This window comes from Pipistrellus hanaki (assembly GCF_964339955.1).
Source record: "Pipistrellus hanaki genome assembly, chromosome: 3".
Taxonomy (NCBI): Eukaryota; Metazoa; Chordata; class Mammalia; order Chiroptera; family Vespertilionidae; genus Pipistrellus; species Pipistrellus hanaki.
The window spans coordinates 13,875,764-13,898,138 of record NC_140505.1 but is presented as its reverse complement, the minus strand read 5'-3'; the positions used below and the strand labels follow the sequence as shown (position 1 = coordinate 13,898,138).

General features: G+C 42.5%; 1 pseudogene across 1 annotated transcript; it reads right to left on the bottom strand.

Moving 5' to 3' along the window:
• Positions 1–8,243: 8,243 nt before the first annotated feature.
• On the bottom strand, positions 8,244–10,782 carry LOC311618701 (securin-like; annotated as a pseudogene). Its single transcript has 3 exons — positions 10,701–10,782; positions 10,049–10,103; positions 8,244–8,866 (listed from the first exon to the last, which is right to left on the bottom strand). The product of its transcript is annotated as a securin-like (transcript).
• Positions 10,783–22,375: the final 11,593 nt, after the last annotated feature.

Sequence of the window (22,375 nt, the reverse complement as noted above, 5' to 3'; positions counted from 1 at the left end):
TCCATGCTATTTTTCATAATGGCTGTACCAATTTACATGGAAAGTGTTTCTTGATTCCCAACTAAATTAGATTAAGATATGAGTACTCCACCCTTCTCCCCATATCCTTCTCATTTCCTGACATATGGAATTTGTTTTTAGACTGTCAAGGTTGATCATATTACATTTTTTTCTACAGCCATATTTAAGTCTTCTGTGTTCCATCAGGCTGGTTCGCAGGTTGGGAACTAATGAACTTTATGTTAATATAAGCTAAAAGTATTAATAAATTAATGAATTCTTTCTATAAATATGGAGACAGGCACTGAGCAAGAATTATACTATGGGTCCAATATCATGAAGCATGGGCTGTGCCCTCAGGTTAAATGGATTCCATTCATTATACTTGGACGGCATTCCAATACCATGGCACCCTTTGGTGTGACTCATTGAAGGGCAGGTTTCACTTCTGCATGAGCAGAAAGAGGAGTCTGGCTAGGATGCTGTCAAATGTCAAAAGCTGGGGGTAGCTACCCAGAGGTCTAGAAACCCTAATTCTCAGAAAGAATGCCAACCTCTTAGAGAAGGGAGCTCATATTTTTGCCCAGGGTTTGGCTGCCAAGACTCCAAACTCAGAGATGGGTGAGGAGAGTGTAGGATTTGCATTTTCTCCTCTGCAATGCCCCCCTTCCTCTTTTGCCCCTCCCCAACACTCTGGAATATGACTTCCCTGATTTGATTTTCTTTATATCTTCAGAAAGTGTGTTGGAATCTCACCTTCACTGTCTCCTTCAGTTTTCTTGACTATTATGAGTTTATTCCCTTTTTAATTTTACTGAGGTCTCTTGGAAGGAGAAAACCAGGATCATATGAGTATTTTATTTTTTTCCTGGTTATAAAATTGCTCAAGTTTATTATGAAGAAAAGTTCAAACAGTCAAGAAAAATAGAAAAAGGACAGGAAAACTCCATAAACTCCTGCGATGTGGAGACAACCACTGTTAACATCTTGATGTAAATCCTTCCTGAATCCACCAGCCTTTCCACTCTGTGTGGAATTTCCAGGACTTTGCCTGTACTTTTCTCCTCCTTGGAGGAGCCATGAAGCCAAAGAGGAATGCTCATCACGTTCCAAGAAGCAGCCTCGATTTTTTAAACCCCAAAGTGTTCCTCCTTCTCTACCTTTCCTGCTTCTAACTTTCCAACTTACGGTAGAGACATTGCAGTCCCTAAGCATCTGAGTCCCTTTGCAGAGAGGAACTTTCTGGAACAGACTCTTCTGGATTCTTCTTTCTCTGGTTAGAGTGTGGCAAGTGAAAAAATCAGATGTATTGGTTGATGAAATTCACATTACACTCATGAATATTCTTATGATTAAAAACCCCTACATTGCCCATTTAGTCTCCTTTTCCCAGTGAATAGGCCTTCTCTCGGAATGTACAGGTTCTGGGGTAGAATGATGAAGGCATGGGCAGATTGTCAAGATTAATGAAGCTGAGAGAGGAGTACCCAGGGGTAGCTATTCTCCACACCCTTCTTCCGTTTGGGAACAAACTCTTTTTTTTTTTCTTTTTTTTTTCCCTCCTATTTAGAGCTAGAGCTGTGTTTGTTTGCTTGCTTGCTTTGGACATGAATTAGAAAAGGGACAAGTTTGATTCTTCTCCAGTCGATGGCTGCACCAGTCAGCATCAGCAGGAACTGACTTTGCCTTCTGCTGTGTGGGTGACCCACGGGGTCAGAGACGAGAGGAGTCTCCAGGGTGTGGGCCTGGCAGACCCAGTGACTCTGTTCTGCACACGAGGAGGCCATGCCGGCACCCACGTGAAGGCATCAGATGGCTCCACACTTCTCTGGGCCATCAGTCAACCGCCCGAGTCTGGGCTTCGTTTCTTGGCCCACGTTCCTGGCAGAGAAAAGGCCACAGAGTGGAGACAGCCCCAGTCTCTCAGTCACAGACAGGCTTAAAGGAACAAAACCATCGCAGTCCCTCCCTGTGGAGGCCTTTGGAGCGTTCCTCAACTTTTTATCCTTTTCTTCTTCACCCCCACATGAGAAATTTTAGGCAAATTCTGCTGCCAGGATGCTGAGGCTCTGTGCCCAGCAGTCAGGGGACAGAGAAGGCAGGATTCTGCCCGAGGGTCGCAGCCTAGAAAATGGCACTCTAGGAACCGGGCCTCATTCTCTCTCAAGTATATTTCATGACTATCCCAGGGACCAGGAGCCAGAAATCTCTCACCCCCTTGGATACACAGATCATTGGGGTGTTCTTTGAAATTTTGATCACATCACATTTTATCTTTTGAGTCAAGGTCCTTGTGGAGATGGACCATTTTATGATTAAGAGATAAGCCTGTTCACAGAGTTTGTTCTCAAAGCCAAAAAATTCTGTAGCTAGAGCCGGGCAATCAACTCTTTCCAACTTTTTTTTGTGTGTGTGTTTGGCAATGCCTCAGGTGATTGAACTAAGAGATCAAATATGGAAATAGGAGCATAAAAATAAGTCATCTTGTCAAGCCCTCCACACCCGGGGAATAAACAGAAATAAAACAAGGACTTCTGGAGAACAGCCACTTGTCCTTCTAGATTCAACCACTCCCCCACTCCCCCACACACCCCAGCAGCCCCCTTACTCAGTGTAGGCTTCTTGGACCCTGCAAGGCAGAATTGAACTTGCTGGTCTTTGGGCTAATAATGTATATCTTATTGTACTATTTTGCAATTATTTGTTTATATTATTCTTCCTTATTAAAATTTGAGCCCCTTCAAGATAGGGATTCTTATCTATCTTTGTATATCTCTATCAGTGAGTACAGTGCCTTATACATATAAGTTGTAAAGAAGTATATTAATGAACACATAACTGAATGAATGAATGGCATGTGGGTCATAGACTTCCTTTCCCAGTTCACATATCTGAAGAAGGTGTTAGCCCCTTGAAGCATGTTTTTCAGGCCATGAATAGTAACAAAAATAACAACTACATTTTATTGAGCACTTACTAAGTGCCAGGAACCATACTAAGCACTTTGTGTATATTGTTATATGATCTCACAGTGTCTTGTACTTCCCCACTGTGCTACCCAGGCTTATAAATAACTAGAGGCCTGATGCACAGATTCATGCACCGGTAGGGTTCCTCTGCCTAGCCTGCATGGATCAGGCCAAAACCAGCTCTTTGATATCCCCCGAGGGGTCCAGAATTGTGAGAGGGTGGTTCTTAGGTGATGCACCCCCAAACTGGGTTCTCTCCTCTCTGGTTCCAGGTGTGTCACCTGAGAACCACAGCTTCCAAGTCACCGCAGCTTGGAAGCTCCTGCATTGAACATCTGCCCCGTGGTTGTCATTATGCATCATAGCTATCGATTGGATGGTCACATGGTCAGACAGTTGCTTAGGCTTTTATATATATAGACTAGAGGCCCAGTGCACAAATTTGTGCCAGGGTGAGGTCGAGCTGGCCCGGCCCAATCAGCTGATCGGGCTGGGCTGGCCGGGGAGAGAGGATGCAGGTCAAACTCCAGGTTGAGGGGACAATTTGTATATTAGCCTTTTTTATATGTAGGGTTGTTTACTCTCTGTCTTTCTTTGGAGCGAAAGCCCCTGAGGGAAGACACCTTATCTTGTTTTTTAGACAATTTTGAACCATCCAATATGTAGTCCATATTACATGTACCATGTAATACATACTGAATTAATTTTTCTTACTTTAATGAATTCTTGCAAATCCAAGTTAGTTATATTGCAAGTATTTTCCAGTATGATTATTGCAGTCCTCAGTGTCTTGTTCTTTTCTGTTCCTCTGGCAGAACATAAAGGAAACTTACAAATTCTCCTTGTGGTAGCTGAAAACACTGGTGGCCTCATTGTCACCAATTGGATGCTCTGTATTCAAACCTTGGAAAAGACTCTTCCCCCCTCCCTGATTGTTCATCCTTTTGGTTGCTATTGACACACCTGTGCTATGTCTGCACCAACATGATGTCACTTCCGGCATTGCCATTGTTGCTTTGGGATAGAATGAAGTAGGCACATCAAGCAATAAGACATGGCAGGGCAGGGTTTGGTGCGGAAAGTGCAAGCGTCTGAGATAGTGAGCCCATTTTTGAAAGCTTAAGGAAGCCACTTCCCCAGAAAGAGCAGCATGGGTACTCAGATGTACCAATCAGAGGAAGCTTCCCTTTGCCCCAGTTAGATTCCATCCCCAGCCCATTTTCCCACCGATTGCCACACCCAACATTTCCATCCTAATGGGATTCTCTGCATTGTGTCTTGAGGTTTATTCTGCTCCTTGCTATCATCAGACATCCCAAATATTCCTTACGTTTTCATGTGCAGCCACCTCCTTAGCTATTTATTCTCTTGGCTATTCCCATGGTCCAGAAAGAGCTGCATAATTTCTGCAAAGCGGGCTAAGAATATTCCCACTCTACCAGGGAGCTGATCCAAGTTTCTGAAAATGGTATGTCCATTGGATAGTGTTCTCCCTTTCACCTTCAAGAATTCCAGAAATGCAGATTACCTCCACAGATCCTGGCTGCCTGCCAACTTCTGGACCAGGATCTAAACATTTCAGAAATAAGTCTGCTGAGAGTAGCAGGGGTGTGCTTTCTATGGGGACTGGCAGTGTTTGGTATGCTATTATTGTTGCTGGGGCTACGCAGAGGAACAGTGAAAGCTCACAGTTTCCATTATAATAATAAACTGCAGATGCCTATTTAAAGCTCCCAGACATTTATTTCAAAGCTAGGGAGGCAGCTGGGACAGTGGAACCAAACTCAACCAGGAATTGGAGTCTTGGTCATTCACTGTATCCTTGGGCTCCATTTTCTTATCGGTAGCAAGAAGGGGTTGATGGGATGTCAGCCAAGGCAATGATGGTAATCTTTTTATGACATGTAAATGTATCAAATCAACATGCAGTGCACCTTAAACTCAACACAGATTACATCAAGTATATCTCAATAAAACTGGGAGGCGGGGGATGAGGGAGTTGTCTGAAGACCTTCTATCTCTCCAGAGAAAATCACTTCACTCTTTAGGCAAGATATTTGCTTGTGGCCTGGCTCTCTTCTATCCAGTCTCTCAGAAGACAGGTCTCCTTTTCTGAGCCACAACCCTGGAAAGGGCCTTCTTCACCAGTTCTCAGTGTTGCTGAAACTACTCTTGTCTATTCTGAATCAATATACAGCTTTATGTCAATGTAGGATGACAGCTCTAAATGGAAAATAAAGCAAGTATTTAAAGAAATCATCTTTATACAAGATTTTCTGTGCCACTTTTTTCCTTAATTATAAAAGAAACACATTCTCTTGTATAAAATTTGGAAAACTATGATGTTTACAGAAAAACAAAATCATTCTTAATCCTATAATTTTACCTCTCTCATTGGGATACTCTATTAGCATTTTAGTGCATTCTGCACTTTCTATGTTTTGTGTGTTGTGTTTTTTTTTACATTTTGAGGGCATGCTATTCATACTGTTTTCTCCATCCTTTTTTCCACCTCAGATTGTATAATAAGCATTTAGTCATGTCATTGAATTCATTTTTTTAATAATATTTAATGGTTTCATAATATTCTGTGCTGTGAGTATTGCTCTGAGGTTGACCAGTTAGTTTGTTTTAGTTTTATTCTTTTTTAAAGGAAATGAATGAGTAAGGATGAGATAAACATTCACATCTACATATCTTTGTGAATTTCAGATTTTTCCCTTAAAATACATTTGTAGAAATGAGTTACTAAATTAAAGAGTATGAATGTAGTTTTAAGACTCTTGATAGTATTTTGGTTTTAAGTTTTCAAGAGCATTTTATGACTTATCACACTTTTTTCTCTTAAAGAATATTGTATTCGTTTTAATAACGAGAAAACTGTTTTCTAGCACTTTCTGTGAAGCAACACATGCCCAAACCTCCTCCCAGGAAACTTCAGAATCCAGATCGTCGTTGGGAGCTGTCGAACAGCTTCAATATATCTGCCTGACCCTGCCTCTTCAAGCCCCCAGCATCATATTTTCAAATGTCACTCTGAAGTATGGGATTACAAAGGAAGCCAGAAAATGGCTCTTGACTGTAAGGAAATAGAAATGAGTGAGTGCAGAAACTCAGATCTCCAATACACTGCACTTGAAATACATTGAAATGTAACAGGACCAGCTATTACTAGGACCAGCTTTGTGACTCAGGGTCCAAAGCCTGGCTGCTTACCTCTTTTCTTGTGTAAAGAGAGAAGAGTGAACCAAGTGTATTCTAAAGTCATAAGAGTCAACATCAGCCGAAACCGGTTTAGCTCAGTGGATAGTGTCGGTCTGCGGACTGAAAGGTCCCAGGTTTGATTCCGGTCAAGGGCATGTACACTGGTTGTGGCACATCCCCGGTAGGGGGTGTGCAGGAGGCAGCTGGTTGAAGTTTCTCTCTCATTGATGTTTCTAGCTCTCTATCCTTCTCCCTTCCTCTCTGTAAAAAAATCAATAAAATATATTTTTAAAAAATAGAGTAGATGATGCATGTGAGTGGCACATAGGAACCACTCAGGGACCATCCTTGTAAGAACCTCCGAATTGATTATGCCAAAATAAACCTTACTCTTAGCGCAGCAGGGAAACTGAGGTTCAGGCAAGTTGCCCCATGCCAAACACTACACAGCCTATTAGTAATGAAATCACAAATCACCTGTGGTTTACTTGCCTCCGTGTTCTCCTTCATCACCACACAATTCAGGGAACAGCTAATGGAGGACAAGGGTTTCTAATGGCAATTTAGGTGGAGTAGTCATGTTTTTCTAACCACCGTCCAAAGCCAATTGCCAATGTTATGTGTTTGCAATCAGATTTTAATCCAAGCAAGGTGGGAAAGTCATGATTGGATACCTCTGTCTAATGAGGATGGGATCTAAAAACGTCTGCCTAAGGTTCAAGATTTCTCTTAGTTTGATCTCAGTTTACCTTCCCATGTTTCCCTCCTGTCACAGCCCCTCACGTGCCCCAGGTTTCAACTAAATTCCATGGCACATCATTTTCCTAACACGGGGATTTAACCATGGCTCTGTAGGAGCCACAACTCCGTCTAGAGGTCCTTACCCCTGTGCCACCTAGCAGCTTCTCCTCGTCCTTCAAGGCCCATCGAAATGTCAATCCTTCCTGGGCGAAGCCTTCTCCTCTTTCCAAACACACTCATTGCTCGTGGCCCTGGGTGAGTTACTGAGACACCACTGTTAATCACTGCTCTGCACAGTGTGGCCATGTGATTTAGCTCCAGGACCTGTAGGGACAGGACATTCTCCTCTTCTGGCAACGCCACCATAACCTAGAGGAAGTCAAATCTTCCCAGAGCTAGGCAAGGTTTTCTCCTCAAGGCCTTGAACGCCCAGAGAGTCTGAGTTTGAAGATACATGGTTGTTCTTTCCTTAAGAAGAAAAAATGTTATCCTGAATATTTTTTTTGTTTGTTTCATTCAGCAGCAAATAAGACATGGATATTTTAAGTGGATTGTCAAGTCACAAACATTATGCTTTTCTCCCACTGTTAAAAATGGGAATCCATTTCCCCCCCTCATTTTTAGAGCCTGAATGCCTACAGCAGAGCATGTTAATACATGCGCAGTGGCTGTTCTGTGGTTCATTGAGTCAGTCACTTTGTTGTACTGCATGACCATCACTGTGCCGGTCATATTCGGCATGTCTAAGAGACACACCTGACTTTTCATTTGAACTCCGATCCAGCCACAACACTTAGCCTTTTCAACCCCAAAGATTGTCCCTGTATGGGGTCGCAATGAATATTATGGCCCCATGGACTTCTCTGCATTCCACACTCTTCCCCTCTGTTATCATTTCAATCTAAGGTCCCACCCCCTCCTTTCTGCCTATATAAGCTCCACCATGCCTAGGCAGACCTCTCTGCCTTCCTGTAGCCTTCCAGCAGGTAGGCTCTTTAAAACACAGTCTCTTCTGTTTCATTCTAGTGTGTTTGTGTTTGCATGTCTTATCTCCTCCATAAAACTCTAAGCTCCTGTACAAGGCAGTTCTCATCTTCTTTTAAACTCTTCAGAGTACTTAGCAGATTGCTAGGTACACAACAGGCACTTAATAAATAATTCATTCGTTGGCACAGACATTCTTCACATTCCAACAGGTGAAATGGGATCTTCTAATCTTGCTACTCAATCTGCAACCTAGATCAGCAGCAGCACTGACTTTTTTTTTTTTAAATAAAGAATTGCTTAATACAAACTACTAATACACACACACACACAAACTACAAAGTGTTAAGAAACTTCATTATCTAAGTCATAGCAAACTGGTGGCAATTTAACAACCAGAAAGGACAGGATGCTTGAAGGAGCTGGCAACTGACTAGACTCCCACGGTGAAGAGGGCGCGTTTTCAGAGGTGAAGGGGGGGGGGGGCGGGGGGGCAGGTGTAGTAGTGTTTTAAGTTCCCTCTCCTTACTGAGAAGCATGAGAGGCACTCCATTCAAGGGGAGGAGCCTGCTGCCCTTCGGTCGGCCAACACTCTCAAAATCTAGAGGATTAAAGGGAAAGAATTTTCCTATTTCTGGATAGGTGTCATCCAAAGCAGGAGCAGAACTTTATGCATTAACCGTCTTCTTGGTCGTTCTTTTGACAGGGAGGTTGTTTCTGTTTGAGGGGTCTGTTAGCCTTTGCTTAGTGACTTGCCTGTGGCTCTGTTGAAACTTCCCATAGCCTTTCTGGCAGCTGCAGGTAAGGCAGCTGGGGCAGCAAACATTGCCAACATGTGGTGTTGAAACCTGTGATCTCCCATCTAATGCTTTGTGTGAGGGCCCGGACCCCGGCGTTAGCCCACTCTTAGGAGCCACACAGGTGGCTGAATCTCCATTTTCCTTATCACAAAGATCAGAGTAGCCAATCTGGATTAGGTTAGGAACAACAGCCAAACTCATCCCAGATAGGCCTGGGAATCTTCTGGGAGCTGGGTAGAAATGCAGAACTGACTCAAAATCTGCATTTTAACAAGCTCCCCAGGAGATTTATATGCATGAAAAGCTAATTGCCAAATTGCCAAATTGACACTAATTGCCAAATTCTGGGTCTTCGCTTTCTCACTTGGTCCATTGTTTTTGCTTCTCCTATTCCTGGCTCTTCTTCCCACATCCGCCACTCCCTGTGCTTCCCCTCCCTAGTGCATCATTTTAACCCTCTTTCCAATACCCTTAATGCTCTCACTCCTCTAGTGTCCATTTCTGTCTACAGAATGCCAACAATTCGCCGAAGCCAGTTTGGCTCAGTGGTAGAGCATCGGTCTGCGGACTGAAAGGTCCCAGGTTCGATTCCTGTCAGGGGCATGTACATTGGTTGCGGGCACATCCCCGGTGGGGGGTGTGCAGGAGGCGGCTGGTCAATGTTTCTCTCTCATCGACGTTTCTGGCTCTCTATCTCTCTCCCTTCCTCTCTGTAAAAAATCAATAAAATATAAAATAAAATAAAACGAATGCCAACAATTCACTTTCTCCATTTTTTGTTGTTGTTTTTTGAGGCCCTAGCACCTTCTATGTTGGGCCTCGTGTTTTGTTGAGCCCATACATGCCTTCCTCATAAAAACAGTTAAGTGAGAAGACATCTTCGGCAAGAAATCTGAACTCAATCTTCTCTTGAATGAGTTATAACTCTTTTTGCCTTTTCTGTTTATCAACACTCTCCTAACTGAACGTGGGGGACAGTGAATCTGCGCTCTTCCTTTATAGGTTCAGCTGCTAAAAAGAATGTGAAAACTGAGCAGTCTTCAGTAGTTAAGCCTAAACCTTTAACTCAAAGAAAGGTATGCCTCACTTTAAAACAATCAAACACAGAAAATTATACTTAGAAGGAATGCCAGTGTTTGCTTTACATAATAATTCTTCCATTTAAAAAAGCACTTCAAAGGGTTTTTAAACTACTAATCATTAAAGTGACCTAAAATTACATTTATTCACATCTTGATAAGAGCTCAGGCATCTTGAAATTCAGGGGAGACGTTTTCAGTTTGAGTTACTATATTTTATGTTGAATTGGGGGATGGGCAGTTTTGGAGCCTGAATTACAAAGCAAATTACCTCTTCCCCACCCCCATATTGTGTAGCAGGAAGTGTTGCCGGTAGAAGCGGGTTTCTTGTGGGGTCACAGGAAAGCATTCCAGGAGACCCACAAGGGAGGATGAGGTCTGGTGATAAAATGTATTTGTGGCACCAGATGCAAAATCAAACGAGTTCCCCTGGGTTTCCAGTATCCCATCTCTGTCCGTCCTGCCATGGAAAAATCCAATCTTGCCTTCCCCAGGCCCAGGAACAGGGCCAGTGTCCAGACATTGTGGCATTCCAAGGTTGGTCCAGTCCAGCCTTTCTCACTGTCCGGCTAGCTTAGGTTGTTTTCCCAGCTGTGCCTCAGCTGGGGCCCTGCATTTGGAGTCCCTGTGGCTTCCGGGACTTCAGGTGCTGCTCGCCCCCCCATAGCTGCTAGGAAGAGAACATGGGAAGAACCAGGAGAGCATATGTTATGGGGAGGGGGAGAGATAAAGGACTTTGTTAGCTGGGATTATATTATCTGGGGCTTAGTAAGGACTGGGCACTTCTTCATACTAACCAATCAACTTCCCAAGCTTCCTAGGGCTTCTGAAGCGTCCACTCCTTAACCAATCCATTCTTTCCCCAAGCTAGACTGATAGGCCTCTGTGGTCGACCTCATGGCTCTTATTGCACCTGTGCTTACCTCCCTCTTTATCATTCTCTCCCTGTCCGTAGCGATCTGCAGGGGAACTAATGGGCAGTTCCCTGGGGAGCCTGAGGCTCATGTTCCCTAGTTGATCATGGGTAATAATGTCTGGTCCCTTTTGCTTCCTTCCTTTATTAATGCCTAGCTACCTACACTAACAGAACTAAACAGTTAAGTACTGCGGCTGAAGATCACATTACTTCTTGACTCACATTTCCTACCTGAGGTTTCATTTACAATGATAATTTTCTTTAGACTTAAAAACAACAACATGATTGTTCATAAAGCAAAGAGATAGATTGGACAGAGTCTTCCTTAATGCCAAGGCCTAACAATAATTGAGTGGTTCGATTTCTATTCATTTCTCTTAAATCTCTGATCATTTACACAATAATTTTCTTCCTCAATCAATTAGTCTAACAATTCACATCAATATTTTATTTTTAATGGTTGACTACTCATTTCATTAAAAATGTAAGTGCATTAGCTCAATGTAAAATGATTCCAGAGGGATAGCCTTATTTAAATATTCATAACATGAAAATTAATAAATCTGAGCATAGTGTTTGCATTTTTAAAAGGCAGGCTGCTATCTGATGTATTTGGTCCTAGATGAAATTCACTAAGTTAAAAACCTTGAGCATCATCTTTTTATTGATTCTTCTCTACAATAAAACAATGCAACAGAAATGTTATGAGAACAGTATTTCTATCCAATGACTCATTGCTTCTCTCAGCTTCACCCACTTGTAGCTATCTTCCCTTACTTTCTGTCTTTCTTGCTACCCTCCACTCCTATCACCTGAATTCTGACCACTAAATCAGCCTGCCTGAAATCAAAGAAGTTGAATGCTGGATGTACATAATATTTATTTCCATTTTACTCAAGCTCTCTCTTCTTCCCATCCCCCTTTTTCCCCCCTCCCCCCCAATAAAGCCAATGACATATAATAGTGCACAGCAAGCTTTAGGAAAAACAGTTTCCATTGGGTTTCCTCCCAATTGAAGGAGGAGGCATACACTTCATGGGGGTAAAGGTGTTTTTTGTGTGTTGGTGTAGGAGTATATATAACTTCAGAATCGGCAAACTTGACAAATCTATTGATTAGAAGGTGAAAGAATCCAGATGAAGTAGGGCATCCCTGATAAGCTATCAAAGCCTGGAGAATGCCATTTACACCATTCACAAAAATTGACTTGAAATGGATTAAAGACTTAAATGTAAAACCTGGAAAAATACACCTAATGAAACTTCTAGAGAAAACATAAAGAAAAAGCTCTTTGACATTGGTCATGGCAATGATTTTTTTAATATGATACCAAAAGTATAGGCACCAAAAGCAGAAATAAACAAGTGGGACTATATCAAACTAAAAAGCTTCTGCACAGCAAAGAAAAAAAGTAACAAAAAGAAAATATATTGCCAACGATATATTTGATAAGGGACTATTATCTAAACTATATAAGGAACTCATATAACTCAATAGCAAAATCTATATATATATAAAAGTCTAATATGCAAATTTACCCCAGGAGACTGGTTGCTTGCTATTATGTGGGATGACCACCAGGTGGCAGTGTGGAGAAAATGAAGGCCCCAGCAGTCAGCAGCCATGGAAGGGAGGCCCTAGCCAGCAGGTGGAAGGCCCTGATAGGCCCCGATTGCTGGCCAGGCCTAAGGACCCTACCAGTGCACTAATTTTGTACACTGGGCCTCTAGTAACAATAATAATAATAATCTGATTTTAAAATGGGCAAAGAACCTAAATAGACATCTTTCTAAAGAAGATATACAAATGTCCAACAGATACATGAAAAGATAGGTGCTCAACAGCACTAATTATCAAAGAAATGTAAATCAAAACCTCAATAATATATCACTTCATACCTGTTAGGATAGCTACTATAAAAAAAAAAAAAAAAAAAAAAAAAAAAAAAAAAAGAAGAAGAAGAAGAAGAAGAAGAAGAAGAAGAAGAAGAAGAAGAAGAGATAATAAATGTGAAGGAAAGGAATCCTTATACACTCTTGGTATGAATGTAAACTGGTATAGCCACTATGGAAAACAATATAGAGATTCCTCAAAAAATTATAAATGGAACTATCATATGACCTAGCACCCCAACTTCTAGATATATATCCAAAGGAAATGAAATCACTATCTTGAAGAGATATCTGCACTCCCATGTACATTGAAGCACTAGTCATACCAAATCTATACATTGATTAGAAGGTGAAAGAATCCAGGTAAAGTAGGACATCTCTGATAAGTTACCAAAGGCTTGAGAATGCCATTTATACATCATTCACCAAAATGGATACCTAAGTAACCATCTATAGATGAGTGGATAAAGAAAATGTGATTTTATTATATATTTTTATTATATATATAATTTTATATAAAATTTTATATAAATTTATAAATATAATTTTATAATTTATATTTATAATTTTATATTTATAATAATTTTATTATATTATTTATATATAATTTTTATAATATAATAATTTTTATTATATTATTATATAATAATTATAATTTTATAATTTTATATTTATATAAATTTATAAGTATAAATTTATATATATAATTTTATATAAAATTTTATATATAATTTTATATAAAATTTTATAAAATTTTATTTATATAAAATTTTAATTTTAAATAAAATTTTAAAGAAAATCCCACCAGTTGCAATAGTATGAATGATGCTGGAGGGTATTATGCTAAGTGAAGTTAGCTGGACAGCAAAATAAAACACTATATGATATTGCCTTACATGTGGAATCTAAAAAAGAACAAGTTCTCTTACAGTTCTTCATTATGTATAAAAAAGAGTAGGTCTTTGAAAGAGAAAGCCCAGGCTAGACTGGCAAATACGTGGAACAAAAGTGGTGCCATCCTCCCTGTAGGGACTCAGATCACCCTGTTTATTTGGAGCCCCTACAGAGCCCCAGAATCCTGATCTACCCACTCCTTCAGTCAGCCTCTGCCAAATGCTCACCATCAGCTCATGAGTTGAAATTTACTTGCCATCCCTGAACAGATGACAAATCCATGTAGGCAGAGCAGGGCAGAGCTCAGCAATAATGATGGCCAGGTTTTCAGAGACCTCCCCAAGACATCAGACTTTGGAGGTCAAACTCAGGTTTGAGGCTGAAAGAACAGAGAAGCCTTCAGAACAGCAAGGACAAGATCCCCAAGTTTGTTTGAAATGGAAGCTGGAGTCTAACATACGGACACTTCTGTGTTTAGTTCTCAAGATGTGGAGCTGTGTTTGTGATTCAGGTCATCCTTGATAAATGGCGTTCTTCTTCTGGGCCAAGGAAGGAAAGAAAATACTCAGACCCATACTCTGTATTTATTTGGTTTTACTGAAAACGTATATGTCCAGTTGTTCTATTGTCAATGAGGCACATGTGGAATCCATATATATAGGGGAGAAACAGATGGTGCAGTCTCTCCCTGCATGTGTCCACGGAGGCTATGAAGTCTAAGATATACAAAGGATTGAAGGTTTGGGGACAGTGTGTATATTATTCACAGCTGAAAAACCCGGAGTCATCTACTTCAGAGTTTCTCCAAGTGTGATCTGCAAACCACCTGCTTCGGAACCTCCTGGGGTGTCTGTTAAAATGCAGACCTGCATCCTTCTCCTCCGCAGCTCTATCAGGCCTGATCCTCCATCAGTGATGTGTTCCCAGTCCGCAGGGAGACTCTTGAAGCAACAAACGTTACTCTGTGACTCTGGGGACGGAGGGATGTGTTTCAGGCCATGACTGTATTTCATAGACAAATGTAAATAAATTTTAGAGTTATCAGGGGTTTTAACATTCTCTTTATCCTTCCCTTCCTTTATCAGATAATCGTGGCTTTACTAAGTTTGCGCTATTTTTCGCCCTTAGACTTTCTCCTGGGTTGGTAGCACATTTTGTATAATGAATGGGAAGCTTCTCAAATCATCCTTTGTTCCATCTGGACTTGTTTTTGCCCCCAAAGTCAGTATAGCCTCTTTCCAGGTTTCCTGCTGTGCCCTTGACACCATTAAACAGTCTTGATTTCCTGAAATCTAAATGGGCAAGAATGAGCTACAGGCAAAAGGAACAAGAGCCAGGCTGCCCATGTCTACCTTCTCCTTTCACCTGGTGGCCGCCCCACATCCCAGCTAACATGATGAAGTGGGAATATGGTAGTTTTCATCATCACATAATTTACCCCTGGGAGGAGTAAGTTATGGCAGTGTTTTTCAACCTTTTTTGGGCAAAGGCACACTTGTTTCATGAAAAAAATCACGAGGCACACCACCATTAGAAAATGTTAAAAAATTTAACTCTGTGCCTATATTGACTATATATAAAGTAATTCTCTTGAATAGGAATCAAATAAACACAAAGAAAGTATTTTATAATTACTTTATTATGAAATATTAAGTAAACAAAATAGTGAAAAATTATAAAATTCTTGTCTTGTCTGCACCTACAGCACACCAGGCAACATCTCACGGCACACTAGTGTGCCGTGGAACAGCGGTTGAAAAACGCTGAGTTATGGTACCTGTTTAGTTGCATTAAAATCACTACCCAAGCAGGGGTCTTCAAACTACGGCCCGCGGGCCACATGCGGCCCGCAGAGGAGTCTGATCCGGCCTGCCAGGTTTTTTGGGCAGTGAGCGCAGCCGAGGTGTTACAGTAGGAATTAGTAGTTCATATAGTCCGGCCCTCCAGCTCTCTGAGGGAGGACCCCTGGGAGAGTAGCGGAGTGATATATTGTAGGCAGCGGGAACCGAAGGGAGAATTTCAGAAGTTAATTGCACTACAGGTCTCTACTTGGCGGGGGCTCCGAGCACACAGCCTGACTTTGCAGATTCCAGTGTTGGCTGCACATGATAAAGGCCTGAGAGGTCGGAGAGCAGGAGAGCATCCGTTCACAAAGGGTGGGTGGGAGGTCGCTGTCCTCTGAGGAGTTACTGGACCATCCCGCACAAACGAGAAAGCTGACAGCCTGCACGTGAAACAGTCGGTGGCCGCAGGATTGCACACACCGAGCCAAGCCCCTGGAAATGCTGATGGTCTGATGGGTTGTGCGTGTGGAATGATTTTCTCCTGGAGAGCTACTTCCGCTTAGTGTAGGCGTCCTCTGCACTGACTTTTGGGACAAGAGCTGTTGTCAAAATATCTTCTGATGGCAGGGTCTTGCAGATTTTTTTGTGTGTGTCTGTTTCAAGTTGTTAACTGCCACCCGAGGGTAAGAATGTACCACAGGTCTTTGCAGGATTAAGGAATTAGAGATCAGGATGACCCTTGTGGTGGGGCTGAGAGAAAGGGATGCAACTCGAGATGCAGAGGTCTCTGGCTGCCTTGGTAGATAGGACTGTCCTTCCTCGGTATCTGGGGGGTGGGTTCCAGAATCTCCGGCGGATACCGAAATCCACTGATGCTCAAGTCCCTTATACAAACTGCTCTAGTATTTGCATATCATCCATGTACATCTTCCCTATATTTTAAATCATCTCCAGATTACTTATATTTAATAGAATGTAAATGCTATATAAGGAGCTGTTATACTGTATTGTTTAGGAAATAATGACCAAAAAAGTGTGTACAAGTTCAGTACAAACGCAGCCATCCTGGGCCTAACTATACAGTACACGTCAACAACAATGTAACATTTCCCCCAAAAAAATATTTTCCATCTTCAGTTGGTTGAATTGATGAGGCTGCAGACCCTGCTTTAGGTTTGGAGATGGTAGATGTGGACAAAGGTACAAAGGACCTAGTCTGAAACCTGGGAGAGAAAGAAGAGACCTTAAGCCATGGCCTTGTGGAAGGTGGCAGTCATTGAGTACTCTCCATGCACCAGTTACTATGATAACAAAATTACTACTTTTAACACACTACTTATGCTAATAATAACATATAAGCACCTAATATCATCTGGCATAATCCCCACAAGGAGCTCAGGAGGTTCACATGATTATCTCTATTATACAGAAAAGCAAAGTGCAGTTTAGAGAATTAAACTGGCCGAGGTCACGTGGTCTGATTCCAAAACCCTGCTTATAGCTCCTATTCTACGTGCTTTTCATTTTTAGTGGATGATGGCACTTAAGACTCACAATAACTCTGTGTGGTGGGTGGTCTTACGCCCCCTAATTTATAGATGAGGAAATGGAGGCCTAGAAAGCTTAGGGGAAGTTTTACCTACAGGAACACCTCATAGTGACAATCTCCAGAACTCATGCCCAGGTCTACCTTATGCGAAAGCCTGCCTCTCGATAGACAACAATGGCAAGGTTGGGAGGGTGACTTTCCACCCTAGCCTGGATCTAGCCTCACCCAAACCCTGGCTGCAGGTGTGCAGACACAACTCTCAGAGTTTCAGACAGAGTGTACATTCAGATGGGACAGAACTGAGTGACAAAATGCATGGTTCAGACAACAATGGGTGGTCAGGAAGGCAGGAGAACAACCCACCTTAGCCGTACTCACATAGGATTCTGTGATTCAAATGAGACCTACAGTAGCCCCTCAGAGTGGACAACCTGGGTTAGGGCACATTCTCCCTGGACAATGCTGAGATAGGCATAGGAGACACTCCCCCTATGGTGCTCCTTGCTCTGTGGCCGACTATCCCTTCCCCAAAGGCAGTATCTTTAGGTAAAGAAACAACATTTCCAAGCCCCTACTATTCCTGAGTCCTGCAGGGCTGGAGGCCGTCTCTCTTAGATGAGTTTGCAGATCTTGTGAATACATTTTACAGTTTAACTCACAGAGTAGCAACCTCAATTCCAAATTCTTTGGGTAGCTTCGAGGGACCTAGCTTATACCAACTCCCAAATATGAAGATGCTACTGAGGCTGGCCAGCATCTGTGTCTGCTCCACTTTTCCCAAACCCTGAACATGCCATATCCTCTCCCTGTTCTACACATTTACTAATGGTATAACCTCCCTCTGACCCCTGCATCCTCCAAGGTACACCTCAAGTCCCACCTCCTGCAGGAAGCCTTTCCTGACCACCCTACTGATCTCTCGTCCTCTGAGAATCTGTGGTACTGAAAGATAATAGGACATAATTTAGCCCCTAATTGGATACTGGCTAGTACTGATCACTTTCTCTTCCTGTATGTTCTACTTCACCAACTAGACTCTAAGCCATTTAGGACTAGAGGATGTATTTCATATTTCTCCAGCCTCCACCATTAAATCCAGCACATTGAGAACATTTGGAGGCACTGGATAAAAAGGTGCATATTAAATACTTCTTTAAAAATATATATATATTTTATTGATTTTTTTACAGAGAGGAAGGGAGAGAGATAGAGAGTTAGAAATGTCAATGTGAGAGAAACATCGATCAGCTGCCTCCTGCACACCCACCCTGGTGATGTGCCCGCAACCAAAATACATGCCCTTGACTGGAATCGAACCTGGAACCTTTCAGTTCTCAAGTCAATGCTCTATCCACTGAGCCAAACCGGTTTTGGCCATATTAAGTACTTCTTTGATTCTCTGAAAATCACCATATTGTCTATGCATCTCAAATCCCCTTCCTCCAAAAACCTTGGTCAACCCCTTTGGCTCACACTGATTTTCCTGAGAGGTCTCTAATCTCTTCACAAATGAGATGGCCAAACCTCCGACACTGGTGGCCAAACCCAGACTGTGGTGAAAGAGCCCCTTAAGGCCACTCTGTGGGGACATGCAGTCAGCCACGCGCCTCGGTGGTTGGGCACTGCACAGCTCCGGAGTGTCATCACCACACCCTGCACAAGTGCACCTGGCAATCCTGGGTGACCCCTTAACTGAGTCTCCATGTACACGTCAATAAGTATATTGGGAAGACCTTCAGCTATTCTAGGTGTTGGAGAACTTGAAGAGCTAAGTTAGGGCCCCTTTCTGGGCCCCCTTGGGCTCTGGCAGCTGAATGAGAGCACTCACTGGATCAGGAACCACGTGCTCATGGGAGTGAATTCTCCTCCACCACCATCACGTGGACATGCTCAGCATTCTCTCCTATCTGCAGCAGAGCCCCGGCTTCTGGCACCTGTCAGGAAATCATCAGTGCGCCCAGCCGCGCACACGAAAGAGATGAGATTGCGGGACCAGCCACTGCACATACTTGGAAATTCCAGGCTGTGCTTATCTGACCTGACATTGACCTGGCTTTGGAGACAGTCTTGTTTCCTCGGTGGCAGTGCTAGAAAATGGTTCTGTGTTATAAATGACAGCCAATCCCACTGGGCAGAACCAGGCTCCTGGTGTCAAGGTTGAGGAGTCCTGAATGGAAGTGAGGACATGCCTGACAAAGAGCAGGTGGCTTCTGAGAGCCCTGGGGTCTTCCACGGAGGATGGGTTCCATGACGTCTATCTGGCCACATGGCAGAGGAGACCCCCCCACATTATCTGAGCCAGGCCAGGATCCCTGGCACCTCATCAATGATACGTCTCCCCTCCGTGGAAGGCAACCAGGAGCCCTCTCAAGGCCAGATAATCCAGCTTGATGTGTTAAAAGGTGCCTGGGACCTGGAGAGGAAGTCAGCAGAGGTTGGACACTTTAAAACACGAGGGGGAAGAGTGTGTGTGTGTGTGTGTGTGTGTGTGTGTGTGTGTGTGTTTACTTGTGTTGGATTGGGAGTGGTTAGAATAAAGGAGGGTAAAAGATTTCCTTTAAATGCTAAAGCTTGGGAATTTCGGGGCTCATATATTCTGAATTCTCCACCTGAATTCAGAATTTATAGAGCTAAAGATGCAGACAGTCATCAGCTGGACATCTCTCTAACAAATAAGCTGCCTAGTGAGTGTCGTTGTGGATCTGCAGCCTCAGGGCTGTGCTGACCCTTCGCCTCTGAAATACCCACATGGACAGAGCTCAGCAAGCCCTCCCCACAGGGCCAGGCCCTCGGCAGGCATCTGGCGCCAGGCTGGACCTGCTCTGTGATTATTAAATCCCACAGTTAGAAGGTCACCTTGTCCAATCTCCTACCCCCTGAAAAGTTCCCTCAAAAAGGCAGCGAGCGAGGAAGAAGAAAATTGAGCGAAGGGGTCCAAGGTGCAAACTTGTAGTTATAAGATAAATAAGTCCTGGGATGTGGTCATAGTTAGCAATACTTTATGTGCTGTTTACCTGAAAGTTGCCAAGGAAGTAGCTCTTAAAAGTTCTCATCATCACAAGAGAAAAAGCTGTAACTGTATGAGGTGATGGATGTTAACTAAACTTTGGTGATCATTTTGTTGTAATATATACATAAATCAGTTTAGTACATCTGAGGCAAATACAATGCTCTAGCAATTATATATCAATAAAACTGACAATTTTTTAACAATTCCCTCCACAATCCCTTTTGGGTAGTTGTTTGCATAGCTTCTATCTCTGAGCACCTCCTTTAGCAACTGCGCTGGGTCCCGCATTAGTTTTTGTACTGTGATCTCAACGAGCTGGTGCTTTGTGGCAGGATGGTGTTTAATTTTATTTTAAGCTTCACTGAGGCCCTGCTCCTTCCTTTAAGTGCCTGTGATGTTACAGATCGTTCTGAAAAATACTGAAGCAGTTAAGTTCTCCTTGCTGAGCCACTGAGGGGGATTCATCTGAGACAGAACTAGGCTGATGGGACAGAGTTGAATATTCACTTGTTGGTGAGGTTACAGCAGGACCAAGGGCGAGAACGTGGAATTGCAGCTCCAGGTTGCTGAGCCCTGGGCAAGGAGAGATGTCATAGTTGGGAACAGTTTCCCATGAAGGCCCAGAGTCAATGACTCAAGCACCAATTAAATCCTCTTTGTTTACTTGAGTTTCAGGGTGACCATTAGTCTTCAGCCTTCTGCTTTCTTGTAAGATCCTGGCATGTTGCTGTATTTTCACAAGAAGCTGGACATAACTAAGGTGCTTGCAGGCCCCAATAGGATCTTTCTGAACCTAACAGTCCCTATGTGGACAGACTTTACACTTATTTAAGACATCAAATACTTCCATGAAGTACTTCCATGTACATAACAATAATAGTTAAATATTAAATGCAGTAGAGCACCAAGAATATAGACAGAATAGAAATGAGGTTCATTGGGCCCCACATTATAGAAAGTCTAATAGTATTTGAACTTATTTTCCAGCCATCATCTCAGACATTGTGGTGATGTTCATGAAAATTGGGGAGCTCCTGCTGCGACTCCTCACCCCAATCTTAGAAAACATGCTCTGTCCCTGGTGGAAATACATGAAATAAGTCTTGCTCCTTTATGTGGCTTTGGGGGGTATACAGAATATGGAAGAGAATATGGCGTTAGAAAGTGATGTTGTTCACGAATCCAGTTTAGTTTTGGACTCCTGAGGCTTGAGCATTAACCACCATAAAATAAACACATACGTGGGAACTGTAATCTCGGAATTGCATTCTAACCACCATTTCCATCTATTTCTCTCTGCCCTTTAATATAGTTGGAATGACCCAGTTTAGGCTAGAAAATAAGTCTGAGTTTGTTGATGAAATCCAATTGTATGAATACGATGGTGTTTGCAAATCCTCTGAATTCAGTCGTCTGGAATTTTCTCAGATTGAAATCCAATGCTCACACTCCTGCCTGGCTCTCAAATTTCAACTCAGCAGTATCTGCCGTCAAACATGTGACATTTCGGTGGGAGGTTATCACAGTGTAAGGACCGTGTGAGTACTCGGGGCTTCTCTGATCAGGTTTTCTTGACACTTGTTTTGTTGCCTTCAAATCTCACGGGCTGATCAAGTGACCATGCTGTTCAGTGACCTGAACAAAGACAACTTCTTACAAATGCCTGCCCTTGTTTCTGCAAGTTGGAAGACTGCTGCCTCATGGTTTGGGCTACATTGTCCCTGGCAGATCACCAACTTGGAAACCTGTACCCTATTCCTATCAGTCTAGTTTTAGGAAACATTCCTGAATAGGGTTGGTATTTAATGATTCTTAAGATCCCTTCCAATTTTTGGTTTTGTGGATTCTAAAATCTAATGGCCATGTCATTAAGCACAATTCTCTCATGCTCTCCACAAAATTGTCATTCAATAAATATGTCTAGCATAAATGAATGAAAGAATGAATGGATGAATAAATGAAAAAATGGACACAATTGTCATTCGGTCACGCCTTCGGTCATTTTGGACATTATGAACCCTGGGTTTTTATATATCATATTAGGATGAGCACAGAGTCTCAGATTAGGATGATGAAAAGTTCTGGAAATAGATAGTGGTGATGGTTGTACACATTGTGAATATACTTAATGTTCCTGAATTATACACTTAAAAATGGTAATGTTATGGTTGTATGTTTTGGTGCAATAAAAATAGTAAAACAAACAAAAAAAAAAGGCATACATGAAGGACCAGGGGTAAAAGATTATCAGGTAAATTATGCCACAGACACTGCTAACTAGAGAAGATAGCATTCCAAGTGCCTGCATCTAATAGACACTTTCATAAATCACCATCTCATTCCTCACTACATCTCTGCAGGGGATAATATCCCATTTCACCAATGAATAAACTGAGGCACAGAAACATTGACTCACCCAACATCATATGATTGGCCAGTAGCAGAGCTGTGACTTCCACACCTTTCTTCACACTCAGAGTGGTGCTTTTCCAGCTCCTGCAGAGACCTCCCTAAAACAGTCACTGTGAGCCTCGCAGAAAAGCAGCCCACGCA